The 21,747-nt window shown below is 45.4% G+C and overlaps 1 protein-coding gene across 3 annotated transcripts in view; it reads left to right on the top strand.

Moving 5' to 3' along the window:
• Kcnip1 (potassium voltage-gated channel interacting protein 1) overlaps nt 1-21,747 on the top strand; it is a 369,324-nt gene that overhangs the window by 137,658 nt on the left and 209,919 nt on the right. Inside the window, exon 1 of one of the 3 annotated variants that reach the window (XM_087194858.1) lies at nt 14,410-14,505. The exons of the other annotated variants lie outside the window; for them this stretch is intronic. The gene's annotated coding sequence lies outside the window, so the exon portion shown is untranslated. Of the gene's footprint in view, nt 1-14,409; nt 14,506-21,747 lie in introns of those variants that run through there. 3 annotated transcript variants of the gene reach the window in all.

Here is a 21,747-nt window from a genome sequence, read left to right as displayed (position 1 = left end):
AGTATTTATTTTACGGTTTTACTCTTAGCTATTTACTTGATGGCATGACCTGGAGTCATTCCTAGCTATTGGTCACTGTTCCTTCTTTGAATAACATTTTTAAGTGCTGCCTTCTACAGGTCATGGGTGGAGATAGCAACAAATCCAACACAACCTTGTCCTTAGAGTGCACATCTTCTTAGGTCTATAAAATAGTACTTGCCAAACAGTATGACACAGCCTTCCACAGAGATGCATCTGAGGAGGATGGGAAGGAGTCTCCTTGTAATTGCAGAGGTGTGAGGGAAGGCATCAGGGAGAATGAGATATTGAGGTGGACTTGGGATCATCAGGCATCCTGGGAATTTGAGTCCAGGACCCCCATTTCCTTTACAGCAGAGAGCACATCAGGGCAGCTACTCATGAGCAGAGAGAAGGGTAGCAGTTATCACATGATAGGAGTCCTGGTGAACCAGGTAGATTTGGGGCTTTATCCAAGTAAACTTTATAATAGTAGGATTCATTAGATATCATTTTCTTAGTTATTACATAGTTGTCATAAAGTCGGTGGCAGGATGGTCATAAAGATATCACAGATAAAAAGCAAGGGGTACAAGTTCTTTTAATTTGCCTCTTTTAATGGACTAGGAGACTAAGCAACACTAAGCTTTCCTGGCTAAGTGCTGCTCAGGAAAGTCCTGAGGAGGGTGTAGGTCTTTCAGTCTTATGGGGATTTCCCTCTACCATTCTCACCAGGGTGTCTTAACCCTCAAGCTGGCCCCAGAGACTCCTAACTCAGCCTATTCCTGAGACTGCAGGAGATTCCTGCAAGAGATCGTGGGACTCCAAGGTCAATTCCCATGGTCAGGTTCCCAGGGAAACCATCACCCTACCAACCACAGTTTTCCACTGTAAGAACAATGATCTGCACATCTAAGTTTCTATGTGAGGATTTTGGGTTCCTTTTAAATAGGACACATTTGTAAGCGGGAAAAAAGTTTCTTATGTGTTAGCTTGCAAGATTATAATACAGTGCGACGTGTGAGGTGCTTAGGGTGAATAAAAATGACAGAGACGGCTGAATACTTTATACAAAAGAAGCACCAATATGGATCTGAGTGTGGTTCAATGTGGTTCTCAATGCTGTTAATGAAAAGGAAAAGAAAAGGAAGGGTTAGCAGTATTTCCAGAGCATTTGCTCCCAAATGTTTTAATCCTGTTTTCTTTGGACTTTGAAAAGTAGAATTTCAAGCAACCTGTCAGGGAGGCATCAAAGCGGAGGAACCCACAATTGTGTGGTGTTGTCAGGTGAGAGGCAATCCTTCAGAGCAACTCTTTTCCTTTGATGGCTAAGAGAACCAGGGCCCTTGTTGCCTGGGGGCTTTTTGAAAAAGTCACCAGGTGAAGGCAATGGGAAGGCAAAACTGCTGATCTTGGCAAAACAAAACAAACAACAACAACAACAACAGCAAAACACCCAAAAAGAATATCAAACTGAATAGGGCCTGGCAGGAAGCAATTGAATGAGAGGTTGAACTGGAGGCAATTGAATGAGAGGTTACAAACCTTGACATGAAGATCCCATCTTCTTCACAGGCCCTAGAAAAACTCCAATTGATCAATTCCTTTGAGATATGAAGACATCTCTGTATCAAAAACCCAAGCATAGCACAGTATATTCCAAGGCTGTTCTTAGCATTATTTTTTGAGGGTAATGTCTCATTGCTTTGCCTACTTGGGGAGGGGGCCCTCTGGAATTTTGGTTGTGATGGACCAATGAGCCCTTTAATGACTGAGGGGGAGCACTCACTCCATGTATGCTTTCATATTCAACTTTCCAACCTTATGAATCTATTAAACAACATTAATCTTGACATTCAAATACTATCTGCATAATTGATAAGTCAAAACATTAAAAATTGAACTGCTTAAAATTTCCTAAACTTGTAATCATTGGTTACAAAAGGTTTTAACTACACTTTCCAATACTTTTAATTAAAATCATAAGTTTAATGTGTCAGATTCTTTAAAATGCTTCTAACATCCTCAAAAAGTTGCCAAAAATGTAGACAAAATATCACAATGACTGAAAAATACACACTTTTACTTACCATTACTGGTTACCAAAGTAGGAAGATTGTAAGTATATATTATTTTCTCATTAATTTTATACCTTTTTACATTTTCTCAGTTACTTTCTTAGAGTCAATATGATAATTTCCTAGGATTAAGATATCAAATCATACAGCCCTTCCTAGGAATACAGATTTCTCCCAAAACCAAAAGATACATTATCTCTGGTTTGGGGTTTCTTATTCTTTATATATATATATATATCTTTTTATTGGTACATTTTAGGTGTACAATATAATGACATTCATCATTGGAGATATGCACCTTTACATACTCTCTTGGTTCTTATTTTTTCCCTTGTCCCCTGCCCTCCCTTCAACCCTGGGTTACTTATTCTTATTTAGAGACCCAATAGAGGATCTCCCAACATTATTGTACCTAAGGTTAATATGGCCTGACTAACAGTATGAAAGTCCCAGCTGGGAATTTAGCTCAGTAGTTTGGCCCCCTACCTCGCAAGTGCAAGATCCCAAGTTCGATCCCTGGTACAAAACAGACAAACAGTGTGAAAGTCCCTTTCACATAGGTTTTCTTTTGGTTGACTAGTAGAATGTGTTTCATTTACCAGGAGACTAGGAATGCTGTTTGCTGTGCTCATGAGGACATTTGGCTGATACGCCAGCCACATTTTGGTTGCTTCTTCATGTGTTATCATGTATAACTTCTAATGTCTGGTTTTTCCCAAAACTATTAGATGTAATCAAAATGCACTCTTTCATCTTTATACAAATAGAGAATAGTGCCTACCTATGCTTAATGAACCAACAAATATTTAATAGAAGGAATAACATCACTCATGAATAATACACATTTCCTATTAAAAATACAGAAAGGGAAATTCTATCGTGTTCACCACATATATCAACAGTTCTCTTTGGAGCTCATTAGGAACTTATAGCCATTTATGGACTACATGTGTTAGGATTGATTAAGTTATTGATCTTATTTGATACTCCAATTACCAGAGCATGACTAAGGAAACCTCTCCAATCCAGCTTCTCTGTCCTTCTCCATTCTCTGTGATATTCTAAAGAGCACCCTTACTTTCTTAGCACAAAAGGAACTTGCAGGGCCAATCTGATTTTACTTTATTTAAGTCTGCCTTATTTCTTTTAGTGGAGAAAAGATGGGAGACATTAGGGCCAGGAACACAAGAACCAGTACTGGATGTAAACTGGATGTTGCTGCTGTGTCCACATGCAGGGACAAAGGTGGGAAAAAGATTTAATTCAAGGAGTTAGATCATATTAGTGTCTCCAACTTTAGTCTTGTTCTATAACATGGTTCTAATACAAAAATTTAAAACTTAAATTCTAAATGACGTATTCAATTAACATTTTAACCACTCATTCAAGCTGTATATTATACCTCACTTTTTGCAGTTTATATTTATGAAGTAAATATATATAAAGTACTTGATTTTGTCATTAATCCTCAGTCAATTGACTAAGAATTATAAAAGTGAATTCAGGTCTTCCTTACTAAAAAGTCTACATCTAACCACATCTAAAGGGGTTTATTGCTTTGTGACTTATTACCATGACAGAAAAAAATGTAAGGAATAACCCCACCTATCTTTTATAATGATAGCTGTTTATAGTTTATTTATGCTGATGAAAAGTCTATTTGGTAGTAAACTCTTTCCTGAGTTTCTACATTGTCATATCGGGATTGAAATTGTGGTTTACTTCTTCTGCGCCTTTATTGCTAGGCCTATCCTTTTTTAGATATATAGTAAAGTGAACTCTTTGACCCTTTGTCCTTTATTGATGAGTATTGCTTTTTGTTTTCCTCTAATATGATTAACAGAATGCTGGCTATGATGATGGGATGTTTCACAGCCTCTATTTTCAGAAGGAAACTTTATTTGTTTTGGATTATGGCATGGGCAAATAGATGAGTTTGAAAGGAAACAAAACATGTTAACGTTTTGCCAAAGTTGACTCAGCTTTGGTGAGTTTATTCAAAAAAGCTTTTGAAAGAGCTGATTCCCTTTGTATTGACATATTAATATTAAGATGAATTTTATAACCCATGTTAATAATGAAGTCAATATAGATGAAAAACTAGCATTGGACTTTCTTTCTAATGAAATGACAAATTTGTCTTGGAATATTGGTTTCCTCTTCTTTACCAGCTATCTAATTTTAAGAACTGGGTAATACCTGGTCTGTAGCATGTAGACTGTACCCAGTGGGATAGATCTGATGCACCAACTGTTTTTGCAAGTAAAGTTTTATTAGAACCCAAGCATAGCCATTCATTTATGTTGTCTATGGATCTTGCATGGTAAAACTAGAGCTGAAGAGGTGCAGCAGAGACCTCGTGATCCTCAATGTGTCAAATATTTGCTACCTGGCTCTTTACAGAATGCTTACTGACCCCTCACAGTCTCTATTTTGAGTCAGTCATACTGTGTTAGCATTTCTTCTAGTGTGGTATGGTAGGGTAGTTGAGAATATTGAAGTTTATTAGTATTTTAAAAATATCTGTAGGCAGGAAAGGATACCTTCTGCTTGGAACCCATTTAAGAAAAACTCCATCATCAAAGCAGAGCATGATAGTCCCATTAATCTTCTCCCAGTGATATATATTCTCCCAACTGATGTTTCAGTTGATATCTGAAACATCTGTGAAAGGTCCATGTGTCACAGGCTTGGTGCCCAGTGTGTGGCCCCACTGGGAAGTGGTGGAACCTTTAAGAGGTGGGGCCAAAAGGGAGAAAGTTAGGTAATTGAGGGAGTGGCCTGAAGCGGATGGGGGATCATGGGACCCTGGTCTCTGGAAGTCTGTCTTTCTCTTTCCGTTCTGACTGCTATGAGAAACAGGAAGTTCTTAGATAAGCCCCTTGCAGATCAGTGGGATTTTCCTAAAGGAGGCAACAGGGAGGCATTCACCTCGGGACCATCCACTGACCTGACTTGTAGCAGTATGCTACCATCACCCCATACCCTGTTTTGGTCAGTTAAACCAGCAACAACCCCAATAGGACTTACAAACTCACTCATCTAAAGCTCTGCTTCTACACACTCTCACCACTCCTGCCCTGTCCCTCACTATCCCTGTGGCCTTTTGAAGGTGAACTCATGAAGAGCATTTTGCCTCAGATCCCCAGGGTTTGTAGCAGCCAAGATGAGTCACCTCACAAATATAGTATGTATCACCCAGGGTATGGCAGTGGGTGGACGCATTTGTAGAATTCACTCTGCTTTAATAGATCATTTAGAGCCGGGCATACATCAGAGAGTGAAAACAAGCTAACCAGGCATGTGGCCTCCTCCTGGAGCCTGGGCTAGCGACTTCCAGCCAATGTGCTGGAAGTCAATGTGCTGGAGAAGGCTGGAAGGATCCTAGAGGTCACCTGGGTTTCCCTCCTGCTCTGTCCAGCTCTCCTTGCAAGGCTGTCACTGTGTCTCCTTTCCTCTCTTCCTGTCTTCCTCCTCTCTTTGTCTCTCTTTCTTTCATTCTATCTCTGTGTTTTTTCCATCCACCCAGTTCTTCCTCTTCCCTTACCAGTTTCTTCCTTTTCTCCTTTCCATGTCTCTTTCTCTCTAACCTCTCCCTCATATCCTTTTCACTCTCTCCCTCTTTCTCTTTCCCTCCCTCTCTCTCCTTCCCTCTCCTCTCTCTTTCTCTCTCTTCTCTCTCTGTCCTTCTCTTCCTTTCCAAAAACTTCCCTCAGTTGGGCTTCCTTCTCTACCTTGTCCCTCATGCCCTCCATCATCCCACCCTCTCTCTGTACCTGTTCCTCTCTTCTCCCCTTCTCTTTTCCTCTCTATCTCTCTGGCTGTGGCTTACCCTCCTTCTTCTTCCACATCTTCCTCCACTTACCACCCTCCCCTCCTCTACAGCACACTCAGGCCTGAGTGTGATCAGATTTGGACTCCTGCTCAGACTTGTTGGGGCCTCTGGTGTTGGATCTTGAAAAGAATCCTATCTGCCTTCCAGTTAGAAGCTTTGTTCCTTCCCTCACCCCACCTCTTCTTCCACACGCACACTCACTCCCACAAAGCCCAGCTCCAGGCCCAAGGACAGGGAAGGGGGCTGGCAACTGACTGAGAGCTGAGCCCTGAGTCAACAGAAATGTACACACACACACACACACACACACACACACACACACACACACGGCCCACCTTCAGGGTCATGAGGATTTGTAAGAACTATTCTGGGAGCCACCTCCAGAAATTTGCAAAGGAGCTGGGGCAGGTTGAGTCTCCCCAGGTCCCACCCTCCGCCTCTCAGGGGCTGAGCTTCTGTTCCCTTCTCAAGGTCCTGGGGACAGGGTGCTGTTGAGGACACAGCAGTGTATGGGCTGCTTCTGGGCCTATACTTATGTGAAGGAGAAGAAAGTGGGGACCTATATTTTTGGCCCCCACCTGAGCTCACGGCTTACAGTTATGTGTCACTTAAAGTTGGGGATATCTCCTGAGAACTGTGTTGTTAGATAACTTAATCATTGCACCAACATGTACTTACACAGACCTAGATGGAATAGGCCAATCCCTTAGTGTGGCCTTTTGACACCATCAGAAGATGTGATCGGCATGGATATGTGAGTCTGCTACCAGCATGACAGTTTACTATTCATAGTGAACTTTATTTCATAAGTAGAAGGAATATGTTCTAAAATAATAATAAGTATAGCACAGTAAATACATAAGCTGGTAACAGTCATTTATTATCAAGTATCATGTACTGGATACCACTAGCAGTACAATAGGCTGGTTCACACCACCATCAACACAAACATGTGAGTAGTATGTTGTGCTATGACATCACTAGGCAATAAGAATTTTTGGCTCCATTATAATTTTATGGGGATATTGTACATAGGAATGGTTAATGGAGATGACCTTATGTGGTTCAGGACTGTAATTAAAAACAGCCTGGAAAGGGTTCTTCGAGTCCTTCTTCTAGATTCAGCAGCATCATCAAGACTGGAGACCATCCCTGGAAGGAAAACCCACAGAATGTGCTTAGAGTGTGTCAGATCCTGATCTATGCACTTTCCCATGTGTGTTCTCATTTAATCTTCTAAGAAACCTAGACAGGCTTCCTGCTACAGTGATCTCCAAAACAGATGAGAATATTGAGTTTCATTGGCTAACGGACTTGACCGAGATCACACAACTAGAAGCACCAGAGCTCTGTCTATCTCTGTCCTCTCAAGCCTTGTGTTCTGGAGGTGGGGTGACATCTCTGTGTGAAGACCCAGACATTTAACTCATTGGACCTCCGAACCGAACCCTGCACCCACTCAGTGGCCTAAGGGTTCCATTGTGGTCTGTGCTGTGTGCCCCTACTGATCCACCTTCCAGAATCTTCTCCAACATTTCTGGCAGCAGCACCTTGCCAGGTCCCATCCAACTGGTAGGATGATGAAACAAGGGGTCCTGCCTTGTTCTTCTGGGTCAAAGGTTGAACACATGGAATCAGGTGTGGCCAATTTCATCTTTATTTTCCTGAGATTGTGCAGTTTGAGCAGAGTAACCTAGAACTAAAGTGGTGGAAATTGATTTACCCTGAAGAAAGTCAACTCATGAGTTCCTGCTGCCAAGATTTCTGGGATCACCCTGGATCTGGCAGTTTCTGGATTTAGTTGTTAAGCATTTTTCTGATGTGTGAGCCACCATATTCTCATACTGTCTTCCTTTTGCTGAAGTTGGCCAGAGTCAGCTTCTGTCACTTGCAATCAGCAATAACTCTAGCTAAGATATTGCTATTCTGTAGCTATGGTGATTAATATGTGTACTTGTTTTTTATAATAACAAATGTAACATAATGTATGTAATCCACCTCATGAATATTTTTAAGTTGAGGTGTAATTCATACATTGATTAAGGTTCTCCAGAGAAAAAGAACCAATAGAATGTTGATATATTGATATCTACATCTGTATGTGTGTGTCTGTATATCTATCAGAGAGAGAGAGAGAGAGAGAGAGAGAGAGAGAGAGATTTTAAGGAGCATGCTCATGTAGTTGCAATTGTGGTACTGTAGTGGTAGCAAGTCCAAAATCTGCAGGGTAGGTCGGCAAGCTAGAGCATCAGGAAAATCTAGGTATTATAGTTTAAGTCCAAGGGAGTCTAGAGGCAGAGTTCCTTTTCCCTTTTCAGCTTTTTTCTCTAAGGCATTTACCTGATTGAAGTCTGCCCATTTTAAGAAGGGTAAACTGATTTCCTCAAAAACTTCTGAATTAAATGTTAATCTCATCTTGAAAATTATCTTCAACACCAGTGTTTGACCAAACTACTGGTTATCATGGCTTTGGCAAGTTGACACACAAAATTAACTACCTCAATTTACCTACTATAAAATAAAATTCACTCTTTTAAAGTACACGATTCCATGGTTTTTGGCATAGGCACAAAGTTGTGCAACTATTACTATACCACTATCTAAGCACAGGGCAGTTTTGCGTCCTGAGAAGAAATGCTAGCCTGTCAGTACCCCGTCCTATCCCTGCCTTCCTCCTGCTGCTGGCAACTCCCTAATATCTTCTGTACGTAGAACATGCTGATCTTCTTCCTCCTCCTCTCCCTCTGCCTGCTTAGTAAATTCTACTCACCTCTTAGGAGCCAGCTCTTCTGAAATATCTTCCTTCATTCCCACCTCCCCAAGACACTCCATCGAACCTCAAAGTGAGTTAATACCCCATCTTCTATGACCTTTGATAAAAGCAGTATCTACTTCCTGGCATATCACTTAGTAAGCAAAAATAAAACAATTTTTAAAAATTAGAATTATCTATCAATTTCTTTCTCTTTCTCACCTCACCAGCTTTTCAGTTGCTGGAACAAAATACCCAACATATGCAATTTAAGGGATGAGTTTATTTTGGCTCACAGTTCATAAATTTCAGTTCATGGTAGGCTGGCTTCAGTGCAAAAACATCACTGTGAAACAGCATGGTAGAGGAAAGTTTCTCAACCCATGGCATCCAAAAAGCAAAGAGAGCACTAAGGGAGCCAGATATACTCTTCAAAGCCACCCCCACCCAGGGATCTACCCTCTTCAACCAGATCCCACCTACTAGCAGCACATGCAGCTTAATTAATTAATCCACGATAAGATTAGTACCCAGAATCTAATCACCTTCCAAAAGACCTACTTCTGAATACATGAGCTTTTGAGGGACATTCTTAATCTAAACCATAACACTAGGGATTCTTAAACTATAGCCATAGGCAAGGTTGCTTGAAATTCATTGTATATTTCACACACACGTGTGTGTGTGTGTGTGTGTGTGTGTGTGTGTGTTTCTCTCTGGATAGATTTTGTCAGATTTTCAGAAGGACCCTAGGAAAGGTAAATACCATGACACTGGGAAGAGCTCCTCAAAGGGTCAGAGGAGGGCTTTACTAGCTCTGCTTTGTCCTTGTACCTGGAGCAGACTAGAAAGTTCACTAAGCAAGCCTAGGTGATTCCCGGGCATTTAGGAAGTTCCCTTCCTTCAAGAGTTTTTCATTATCACTCTCTCTGAAGACATAAAAAAGCAAAACAAAATTAACATATGGTTAAGCATCAGAGAGGAGGAATAGACATATAAGTACACACACGTACACACACTCATTCATCCACTCAGCTGTTCACAGATATCACTAGTCTCTGATGTGAAAGGAGACAGTGTAGTAAATCAATGTAGTAAATCAAGGAAGGCTTCATCAGGGAGGTCACATCAGGGAGGTGTGACATAGTATGAGGAAACCAGGAGCAAAGAATAGGATTCAGACAGGTAGGAAAGAGGCCTGGGGAGGTGTCTGAGTGAGTGTGTTGGGAGAATGGGAAGAATCAATGTGAGCCAATGCCAGGCAAACCACAGCCTTGGAAGGGGGACAGATACACACACTGATATTCCTTTCAGCCCTCAGAGAACTTTTAAAGTTTTCAGGAGGTGCAGAGAAGGCAAGTCAGGCCTGTCTGTGATGAGGTGTGGGGTGTAATTACTGAGCTGAGTGGATAACAGCACTGACCCTGAGCCCCACCAGGGCACCTAGCAGAAGGAAGGTTTCATTAGTGTGGGAGAGGAAGGATTTGTCTGCTCCCCCAGAGGCTGGAGGGCATGTGGCCGGCTGGCTGGGGAGGCTGACCTTATGGCCCATGAGTAGTGATTGAGCAGTCTGGGAGGCTGGGGCACGGAAGAAAGGGGTAGGGGAAGCATGACTCCATCCATCACCTCGATGCTTACCCCAAAAGATGGAGGATGCCTGCCAGAAACAAACAGAAATTTCCCTTGAGAAAGGGACAGCCAGGCTACGGGTGATCAAGATCATGCCACTGTCGGTAGAGAAGGAATGAGACTGCCTGGTGGCTGCCAGGACCTCAGCCAGGGCAGACTTTGGGGGTGGCTGGCTAGGGTGAATGGTCTTATACAGGAAGGCCCCAGGGTGGGACTGGCCCTTCTCCTCTCCCTCTGTGCCCTAGCCTCTCTTCTCCTCTCTCCAACTCTCGGAAACTTCTCTTTACCACCACCACCCCCACACACACACTCCAGCACACACACACACAGGCACCCAAACTCATGCACAGTTCAGAGCTGACCACCTTAACAAAACTGCACTATTTGGGGCAGGGATTTTGTACTCAGAGCTCTAGTTTGGGAGTGAAATGGAGCAATCATATGCATCCTCTCATGAGCGGTGTGGGAAATACAAGATATCACCTTTATGACTGCTGAAAGCTTGAACAGAGAATGGGGCATGAGACCACAACCTAGGCCCAGCTTCTGACCTCAGGGACCTAGACACTGGCTCCCAAGCAAAACAGTGGGCAAGCTGGGGTCTCCCGCATGTGTCACTTAGCCCACAGCCACCTGGAAGACTCAGGGACGTGTGCCTTATGTAGGGGCCCACAAGCTAGGCAGCTACTAGAAGAGGGCTGAGCTGCAGGTTTTGATCCCCAGTCACTAATCTCAAGAGCAGATCACTTTCATCCCTTCTCACCAGAGGAATTGGGGGCAACAATTTTCCCCCACTGCTTTTGAGCTATTGCCAGCATGTTGGGCTGCATGGTCTAGTGCATTGCGGGGGGGTGGTTTTTTTGTCATTATACATGGCACTTCCCAAGTATTTTCAAATCAGTTCCTCACCATGGCTGAGGCAGATGACTGGCCATTTCACTCATGAAGGTAAGGAATTTGAACAGTGTTAGAGTCACCTAAATTGAGACAGCCCCTAAGCCACAAATATCACTCTGTGACCTTATTTGAGTTGCTTAGACTCTCTGTTCATGCTTCTCAGGTGCAAAGTGAAGACCTACTTTGTTCAAAGGCTTGTAGGGCATCCACAGTTGGAGTGGCCATGTCCTTGGCCCCGCTGATACTCTCAGACCCTGCTTCTCCCTCCCTGCTTATAATTCTCCCATGGTGAAGGAGTGGGGGACCGAGAGGGGACTACAAAGGAGCACCACCTGGAGTCTGGAGTTCTTTTGGAGTCCTGAAAGAGATCTGCATCTCTAGACTGTGATTTGGTAGTTACAGAATCCACCTCTCTCTCTCTCCCTCCCTCTCTCCCTCTCTCAGAGCTGATAAGATCTGAGCCAGGTGTGTGGATGATCAATGTCCTAACTTTATACTGACTATAGTTATACCAATTGCTCTCTTCCAGTGTTTCCCTGAGCAAAACCCTTTTCTTCCCAGGGCCACTGCAAAATGAGAGGCCCAGTAATATGGTATTGTAAACTCCCTTCTGTCTTTGAATAGTGCTTTTTGTTTTTGAGTTTGTTTTCTGGGGAGACTTGCTCTGAGTTTTTGGAATAATTTTGAAGGGTTCTTTTTTTCACCTCATACCAATCAATTCTCCAGTTCTCTGACAGCAATTCTGAGTACCCCATGATCTAGATCAGCCCTGACACTAACTATCCAGAGGGCTTAGTCCTTCAACACTTGCCCACTTCTGACACCTGATCCAAGCCCCAGACCACCTGTTCTTCTGACTGACTGCTATAAATTAGGTTTTGCTAGAATGGCTCACAAAACGCAGGAATCCACTGTACTTCTGTTTACCAATTACTTTTAAAGGAACAAATAGAAGGAATGCATAAGGCAAGGTATAGGTGAGGAATGAAGAAGAGAGACATGGACTTTCTGTGCCATCTCTGGGCTTGTCAACATCTGGTACTTCCATATGGTCACCAACAAGGACACTCTCCAAATCCTGTTGTTCAGGGGCTTTTATAGAGGATCCATTACATAGGCATCATTGGTTGAATCTTTGGTCACTGGTGATGAATTCAGTCTCCAGCCTTGTTCTCATCTGGCACGGGGCATGGTGAGGCATGGAGCTGAAAGTCCAGTCTTCTCATTTTGGCTTGACCTTTCTGGTGAAAATCTCTATCCTGAAGCTATCAAGGGTTCACAGAGGATCAGGTCATCAGAACGAAAGATACACCAACATTCCTTAACACCCAGGAAATTCTGAGAGTTCTAGGAGTTCTGTGTCAGAAACCAGAAACAAAGTCTTTCTGTATTCAGTCAGCATCTGATCCTGGGTGCAAGTCAAATCCTTACCAGTTTTCCAGCCCCACTTACTCAGTTTGTGCTGTGAAAAGTTGCTGTTTCTTGTCTACATCTGTATCCCCACCAGCTGCGAGTCCTTCCTCCCACCCTGCCAGATGCTTAACTCGGGACACTTTGGGCTTTGTGTGGTTCTGGCAGCTTGTACCCAGAGATGTTAGGTGAGGAACTGAAACCAGTTCCTGCTGCCTAGGGCTGTCAGAGGAAAGCTGGTTCTCCATCCCTGAGAGGTTCCTCATCCCTGGATTCAGACGAGGACTGAAAATTCTATATTGTTGGGGAAGAGTCCTATGTATTGGTTAGGCCTATGACAGTTGCACCTGTGCTAGACACATAAAGATATTTTTCTTGTCATTATCCCTAAACAACACAGTAGGACAATTATTTATGTAACATTTACATTGTATTATTATAGGTAATTCTATAAATGATTTAAAGTATATAGGAGGATATGTATGGATATATGCAGATACTGTGCCATTTTACATAAGGGACCTGAGCATCCATAGATTTTCATAACTGTGGGGGTTTCTAGAACCAATCAACCTAGATGCTGAAGGACAACTGTGCATACTCCTCAGTTTAGTAGACACTGATAAGACAGTAGGAGTGTATCGTGGAGGACACATCCTTCAAATGATTTTTTGACCCCTCTATCGTCCTTTTCCCAGCCATGAGGTAAGCAGTTTTGCACCACTTCACCTTCATGCCATGATGCCCAACAACAGGCTCAGAGCAATGTGAGCTGGTCATGCACTGAAACCCCTAAGATCATGATTCCCAAATAGACCTTTTCTCCTTACAAGCTGATCATGTCCGGTATTCGTTACAGTGATAAAAAGCTGACCAACACAGGTTGCCGTAGAAGCTAGGAGAGCTCCAACTCTAGAGATCTTTGGAAAGATCAGTTGCTTTTGGAGAACTCAGTCCCTCCTTCAGGCATGAATCACAGATTTTATTGAGCTCAGTCACCCATGGTGGCTGGATCTGCTTCTTCCAGAGTCCTTCGAGCTGTAGGTTTGAGAAATCTACAAGTGAGATTAATGTTGTATTATAGCTTGGCCTATCAGAGCATTTCCATGAATGTGAACTAGACCACGACTCCTTTGAACCTGGTTAAAGAGGAGTCCCTGACTGAAATCATGTGCTGAGAGTGATGTTTGGCTGGCAAATTCCTCTTTGTCTTTCAAGAGCCAACTGAAACGTCTCTTCTTTTGAAGAACCATGCCTGACCCCCCTCACCATCACCCTTGTTTCCCAAGTTGAATTAGATGTCTCTTCTCAATGTCGATGTGACCTCTTAATTGATTGCCCTTGACTTATCCCCTATCTGCAAATGGTCCCCACTAGACTATAAGCCTCCTGAGGATCAAATCCTTGCCCACTTTACCTCTCACTGCATCTCTGGTACCATCGTAGGGCAGGTGGAGCAGAGCAAGGGCTCAGTGGATGCATTCTAAATTGTTGGAGGGATGGGCTGGAAGCAAGTACATCATAGATGGCAGATACTTCAGGGACTGGCAGTGTGGGGAGCTCCTTGTGAAGCCTTCCTCAGCCTCCTCTTACTCAATGGCCTTGATTCCTCACAGACTACATGAATTCCTCATTGCACAGCAGGCTCAGTGTGATGCTCGTCTACATAGCATCCTCCGTCAGGAACAGGAACAGCCCTGAGCTGTGGGCATGAATACTAATGCACCATGCAACTTCCAGCCCAGAGGAGAGCCTGGACTGTCAATTAGCTCCCCCCAGCATAGCTACTGCACCCAGCCCCCTCACTGCAGGCCAGAGGAGGCAACAGAAACCAAAATCAGCCTGAAGAGCCACTGTTGTCAAAGCTGTATCTTGTGGCAGCCCAGGAAGAAGGATTCTAAAGAGTGAGTTGAGCAGCGAACTAGCCTGGCCTCCCATAGCTCCTGGGCACTCTGGGGAGGGATGGTGGTGCTCTCGGGGCCCAGAGGATAACTGCTCCCTGAGTGTCACTGTTGCTGGAGCTACTGCCTCATTCCCCCTCCCCCTGGCCACCTCTGTGCCAGGCCCTGTGTTTGTGCCCTTTGGTGTCCTCTAAGCCAAGACAAAAGCTCTTTGGAACCACTCTTCTCTGACCCAGGGGGGCCATCCTGGGAGGGAGGAGGAGGAGCAGACACCCCTCTTCTCACCTCTTTCTTCCGCCTGATGTTGCTGTTTCCCCTTCCTTCTATTCCCATCCCTCTCTGCTATTCTGCTGTCCTCCTGAAGGGTAAGAGCTTGTCCTTTGAAGACAGACAGAACTGGTTTCAAAGCTGTACTCTACAGATCCCTCCAGGTTTGTGGCCTGGGGCAAATCCCATCACCTCTTTGAGCCTCAATTTGGTAATCTACAGTGGAGAAAAGAGCAGTACTTGCCAGCTAGACATTGTGGAGATCATTTTATAAGTAGCTAAGAATTTCAGTCAACTTGCTCTGGTGTGCCAGAAATGTTGCTTTGCTTATTTCTTAAATGGCTGTACTTTCACTTCTATTCCAAGTTCCTACCCCTCTCAGTGGCATAGAAATCTCAATCAGTCCAAGATGCTCCATTCACAGCATTGTCTAGATGTTTTGGTGTGGGTTCATGGAACATCCAGGTAGGAGGTAGGCTCTGCTTCAGAAGGCAGGCGGTCCCCAGAGATATCATTCCTGGCCCACATCTGGGGCCTCCCAGTCCAGAACCAAGTTCACCAACTTTCTGGGGGTTCTTTGCAGCCCTCTGGGGCAGCCCCTCTTGAGTGCAGAGAAAAGATTCTTCTTACTGGACTCTTCCAGAAGAGACACTCCAGGACTCCTCTGGCAAGCAAAGACACACAGGCCAGTGGCTATGAAATGTCCCTTCCAGGAAGAGGCCTGTCAGGGCAAGAAGGGTGCCACATCCACCCTGCTAGGTGTCTGCAGTCAGCTGCTGCGGTCCACCAAAGCCTGACTTTCTGGTGCCTAGTGGAACACCAACCCAGGCTTTACTGAGTCGAGAACAAAACCCTTCTTTCACTAACAGGCCACATGTTGTTCAAGACTTTTTATGAGACCTTTGTGAGTCAAAATTCATGAGAGTGACCTTACTGTTTCTGCATCATCTCTACCCCTGGGGCAGTGAATGTCGCAGGTCTCAAATGTGGGGCAGATTACATGGTCACAAAACATAACAGAAGAAACCTCTGTGAATATTTTAGTTTTATATTTCTTCATTTCTATAGACCCTGACCCAGAGTCGAGTCAGCCCTTGCATAATGGCAACTGTGACGCTTTCTTGCCCTTCGTCCCTCCTCTCCTCCCTCCTCTGGACACCTTACCTCTTCAGGCAGCAGTGTCTGTGACTGCAGGGGCACTGGCAGCTGAAGCACCACTGACAGGTTCAGGGCCAGGCAGTTCTGGGGTGCACTCATCTGCTCATTGCTGGCATTATTACTAACCCTCAGGTGCCTGGTTGCTGCTCCCTCCTCTCTTCCCTGCTCCCTCTGTCTGAGGTCTTCAGCCTATGGAAGCCCAGGAGAGAAAGCAGACCTCTTCTGCAGCCTTGCTGGGTGGTGGGCCTGGCTGCAGCCCCAACCGCTAAGGATGTAAATGACAGCAGCACCTACCGCTCAGAACCCGCCCCCACACACACACACACTCCCAGCAGGCAGGGAGTTCCCATTTTGGTTTCTCCCTAAGACTTTGGGTATTTCTGGCCAGAGCTAGGGCTGGTTTCCTTGGTGGCACAGGGAGGAGGTCATTCTCAGTTTCTTGGTGATGTCTGGGAGGGTACAGTGAGTTCTTTCTGCTCTCTGCCCCCTTAAACTGTGAGCCCCCGAGGCAGTGTCCCCAGATCCCTCCAAGCTCGAGGCTGCTCCAAGTGTGCCAGCCAGGCAGTGCTACTCTCTTAATGCCCTCTCTGAGCTGGTAAGACTTGCATCTTACTTTGAGTCTTGCAGCCTGCCAGGCAGTTCGCTAAAGGATTTAAATGCTGCCTCTCAGTTCATCCTCTGAATTTTTGTGCCTATTTTATAGATGTTGAAACTGAGGCTCACAGAAGGTAAAGCCACCCACCTCAGAAATTAATGGATCAAATCCCTTTCTGTCATCTTTCTTCCTGAGAATGAGGTTTCTTAACCAGGTGTCCATGCATGTGCCTCGTGGGGAGAGCTGCAAACTCCATGAATTCTACACAGAGTATGAGTATGTGCTTGTGCATGCATAGTTATTCTGGAGTGGGGGCTCACAACTGTCATCAGATGCTTTGATGCTTGTTTGAGCCATTAGAGTCCACCCATCTATGTCCTTTTCCCCTTTGTACCCATCCCCCACCCAGCCCCAGAGAGCCATTTATCAATATTCATGAAGTGCTGGCACCTAGGGCTCAAGTCTCCAGGAATATCCTTCCCTCCCTCCCTGACTAGCCACCCCCCTCCCAGCAGGCAGGATCTGGGTAACTCCAAGGGCTCTGCTGCCAGTGCCTCCGCTGCGTAGGTGGCTGCACTCTGTCTGAACTCAAACTCATCCCGCCCCCCCCGCCCCCCCCCCGACTGTGCCGGTGCTGGAACGTGAAGGGGGAATCCCTCGGGGCAATGCAGCCATCAGGACATACAGAGCAGAGCCTGTGTCCTGGCTTCCCCCTTGCCCTGCAGCCCACATTAGTCTCGCTCCCTGGAAGGAAGGACGAGATCAACCTCGACGGATGAGGCCAGGCTTGATGTACAAGGACAGGGTCCAGGGCAGCCACCTCCCGAGCCCAGGTCCTATGTAAAGGTCTCTCCTTCTCCGAGAGAAAGGGGAACTGATGAAAGGAGTTAATATTTTTTGAGCCAAGACTGTGTTCCAGCCCCCAGGGAGACTTCATGCCAAGCATATTTGTCGACACAATTACTGTCATCCTTATCCTGCTACAGATATGGAATTGTTCATTTTGTTTGTAAATATGCAAAATTAAAGCTCTCAAAGGTCAAATAGCTTGCTCAAGGTCATACAACAAACCCAGGATTTGAAGTCTGATTTCCCTGACTTACTACCCTAGTTTTCCTGACCTCTAAAGTTCTATGTGTATCTGTGGCATCACTTTACAGTTGATGCAAGGTTGTCCTACCTGGCTTCTCCATGCACCCACACTGTAGTCATCAGCCCCCTTCTTTCTTCCCAGTATGAACTCAGTCTGTAATGGTGAGACGTGACAGATTACTGGTTTCCTTAGGCAGAGACTCTTGCCTCTTCTTGTTCATTGTGAACTAAGTATTTAGGACATTGCTTGGCAGATAGATGATACTTCGTAAATATTCACTGAGAGTGAATGGCTAAGTAACTAACTGAGCCCCAGAGCAAATGACAATACAAATCATTTGCAGAGTACTTTACACAGAGACAAAAACCCTCTCCCTTGGCTTGATCTTACCCTGTCCTCACGCCAGCCCTGTGGAGTGGCTGTGCACATGTTTCATAGATGAGAAAGCGGAGAGCCAGGGACACACTTAGTAAGGGAAGAGAGGGCTTAAACCCAGAGCTCGATGATGGCAGGTTTTTCCTGGCCTGAATGATCTGAGTGTGTGTATTTGTGGAATACTTAGGATGTTCTGCACCAGGCTGAGCTATGGTGGATGGGGGAGGGATGGGGAGTGTATGCAAAGCAGGAGGAGCCTTGGCCTTTGCTTTCTAAAAGCTCCCAGTCTATTTGAGGAGGCCAGACTTATGCATGCAGAACATTTGGGAAATGGTACAACACAGCAGTGAGCAGAGTGCTGAACTGCACATAATCAGGTGCCAACCACATTCCCTTCCTTAACTAATCCGAGTCTTTTAATACCAGATGGGGACCCTGAGAATAGATTTCCTATCAAACAGATGAAGAACAAACACAGAAGCTATGGGCAAGGGCTGGGGCTTACTCATTTCTCTACCCTTTGGCATGGCTCCAAACCTGGCCCATAGGCTCAGGAACAGCAGCAGTCCACCCTCAACAATGAGCCACTCTATGTGCCAGGCACCCTGTCCTGTTAAGGACATCATCATCTTACCACCCCTCGGAGATCTGTGAGACAGGTGTGCATGCAATGCACAAGAAGATGAATGTAGGCCTCCGAGCAAGTGCTCATCAGGCCCTAAGTCAAATAGCAAAGGGGCAAAATCAGGATTGGAACTCAGTTCTGGAAGCACCCCGAATCCATACTCTGACACAATATACTTCCATTTATGGTGGGAAGAGCTAACGTTGTCCATGAGGATGGGAAGAAACATGGCTGAGGGAACAGTAAGTGGGAAGGAGGGAAGAGAGGAAGGAGGAAGGAAAGGAGAGATGGAGAAACTAATTAAGAGAAAGAGGGAGGAAAAGAGGGAGAGAAGGAGGGAGGGAGGGAAGGGAGGAGGGAGGGTAAAGAAAGAACAGGGCATGCATGCTACATAAACTCAGACAAGCAAAAGCAGTGTTACCAGGATCCCTGCAGGCTTCTGACAGCCTCACGCCTTCCCTCCTAACAGCCTCAGAGGGGTGCCCTAAAGAGTCTGACATGGAGGCTCATATCACAGGGAAGGCCTGATTCCAGAGCCTTTTAAGGCCATGGCCTGGTCCTGGGGAGGTGGGGGAGGATATTTATCTGCTCAGACTACCATAACAAAATCCCATAGGCTTGGTGGCTTAAAAACGGACCTTAATTCCTCGAAGTTCTGGAGACGAAGCACAAGCTCAGGTGCCAGCAGGGCTGGCTGGCATGAGATGAGGTCCTTCCTTTTTGGGTTGTGACAACCACTGTCTCCCAGTGCACTTATGTGACCTCTTCTCTGTGTTTACAGGGGAGAGGGGCTGGCTGGGTGTCTCTTCCTAGGACACTAACCCTGTCAGGTCACAGCTCTACCCTTATGACCTCATTTAATTTGAACTGCTTTCTAAGAGGCTTTCTCTCCACATACAGCCACACTGAGGCTTCAACATTATGAATTTTGGGGGGGACATAAAATTTCATACCAAAGGGGATGAGGGAGAGATCAGATCTGGAAGTAAGGCCTGAGCTAGCTCACCTTCCAGAGCAAAAGGATCTATGGTCTTTGAAGCTATGGTAGGGTGGTGCTGCCAAGGTCACCTTAGTGGGTTCACTCTGTCAAGGGTAGTGGCACAAATGGCCCATGCATCCAAGTCAACTGGCCAAGTTGGGCACAGCTACCTTGGTGATCCCTCCCTTCCCACCCAACAGTTTTCTCTCCTCTGCAAGTTCCCAATTTGTAGCGAGTGGATCAACTGTCATCTTTGTTCCTTCTTGTCACACCCTTGACCATGTATTCTTATTTAGACCCATTCTTCTTGAACATCTCTTGGGTGGCATCTGCTCCACCATACAGTGCACCTAATACCTACCTCCTAGAGCATGATCAGGAATGAATGAGCTATTACTCTGCCTGTAAATATGTGGTCAGTGGTAGATGTACTATTAATAGCTATTGAATGAATGAATGAATGTTGGGAGCATGTGCTTCTCCCTACCGTCGGCGAAGATGATCTGGTAATCATCATATTTTCCTTACTAACTGGGTCACTGAGCAAAGAAAATTGGTTCCTTCATTGAGGATAGATTGATTGTACCCCTTTCAGAAACTGGGGGTTCAGCAGACAGAATAGAGCTAAACCAGTAGTGGCTCTGCCCTCAGGGAACTCGGGGTTCATAGAGAGAGACAAGCACAGGAAAGGACAATGAAAATTGAAGTAGTAAGAGCTCTAATAGAAAAGAAACCTCTCAAGAAGAAAAAAAGAAAGCAAATTTTGCAAGGGGATCAAACATCTGATGAAGAGAAAGATTTCTGAGATGATTAAACCCATTAAATAAACAAAAAAAAAAAAAAGAAAGAAAGAAAGAAAGCAAACCTCAAGTGCTTTGAGGACCCTAAGGGCTCACTGATGGGATCAGGAGGGATTCCAGAAGGAGACGGTATCTGAAGTAGATCTTCAAGGAAGAGAAGTAGGTCATTAGATGGGTAAAGGGATGAGAAACATTTTAAGTAGAGGGAGTAGATGTGCAAAGGCCCTGAGGCAGGACCACTGTCAGAAAATTGTGAGGATTGTGTGTGGTCAAAGGACAGGGACATTAGTAGAAGAAGCTAGTCACAAAAAGCCCAGCTGTTTGGACTTTATATTGATGCCTTCACTTTATTCCCATTGCTCAGAGGAAGCCAATCATTAAAACTTTCAGAGGCGCTTTGCCATGTCTGATCTGTAAAATGGAGCGATTCACCTGTAGCCTGCCTCTCTAGAGAGTTGTAGGGAGGAAGAGGCTTTGGTGGCGCCCAGGTGCTGTCCAGCCCACAGGCATTCAGGCTGTATGGAGATTGGTAGAGCCAGAGTGTGATGTGGCTTGGTGCTCCTCCAGGAAGGACCCTGAAAGGCTGGCAAAGACCCCTGTGGCTGGCATCATGCTTTCCTCAGCAAAAAGCCCTCTTCTTTCCTTAACTGAGCCTTTGGTGACCCCATGCTGCAGCCCCAGCCCTGGCTTGCCCAGCAGGAAGGGCAGGAGAGAAGGGGCCAGTCCCTATAATCCTTTTCCATCATGCACCATTCCTGGCCCTGGGGCTAGAGAAATCCTGAACTGAGAGGTTGGAGAGCTGAGGCTTTGAATTTCCTGGGACCAAGAGCAGGACTCTCTAGCTCAGTGGCCCCCCAGTGCCCCATGTGCCTCCTGGGGAGGGTCCCCACGAGGTGGTGACAGAGGCTTCTAAGCATACTTCCTAGCTGAGCGATGCCAGGCAAATGTGTTACACTAGGAGAGCCTCAAATTCCCTCTGCGTTGATGATCAGGCCTGTGTTGCCTAACTCAGGGGCTTTGGTAGCCATCACGTGGGGTGATGCAGCTCCACAGCAGTGGGCAATGCAAATGAAAGGAACATATGTTTATGCACCTTCCCGCTGCTCAAAATAGGACATGCGTTGCAATTTGAGAAAGCATAAAGTGTTGTATAGGTGGAGAACGCCCTTCAGGGGCTCCAGGCCAAAATAAAGGCCACCTGCAGCCCTGGAGAGGCAGCTAATGCACTGGAATCCAGAGGAGCAGCCCAGAGACTCCTGTCTCTCTGGGGTAAGACCGCGTCTGTGTGGCTGTGAACCTGTGTGAATGGAGTGAGTCTGATTCCGTTTTACATTGTGCATGTATCTGCATGCT

This window comes from Heterocephalus glaber, unplaced genomic scaffold (genome assembly GCF_053883595.1).
Source record: "Heterocephalus glaber isolate CG9 unplaced genomic scaffold, H.glaber_assembly_v1.0 deba00001606, whole genome shotgun sequence".
Taxonomy (NCBI): Eukaryota; Metazoa; Chordata; class Mammalia; order Rodentia; family Bathyergidae; genus Heterocephalus; species Heterocephalus glaber.
The sequence above is the reverse complement of the archived record's forward strand: the minus strand, read 5'-3'. Positions and strand labels throughout refer to the sequence as shown.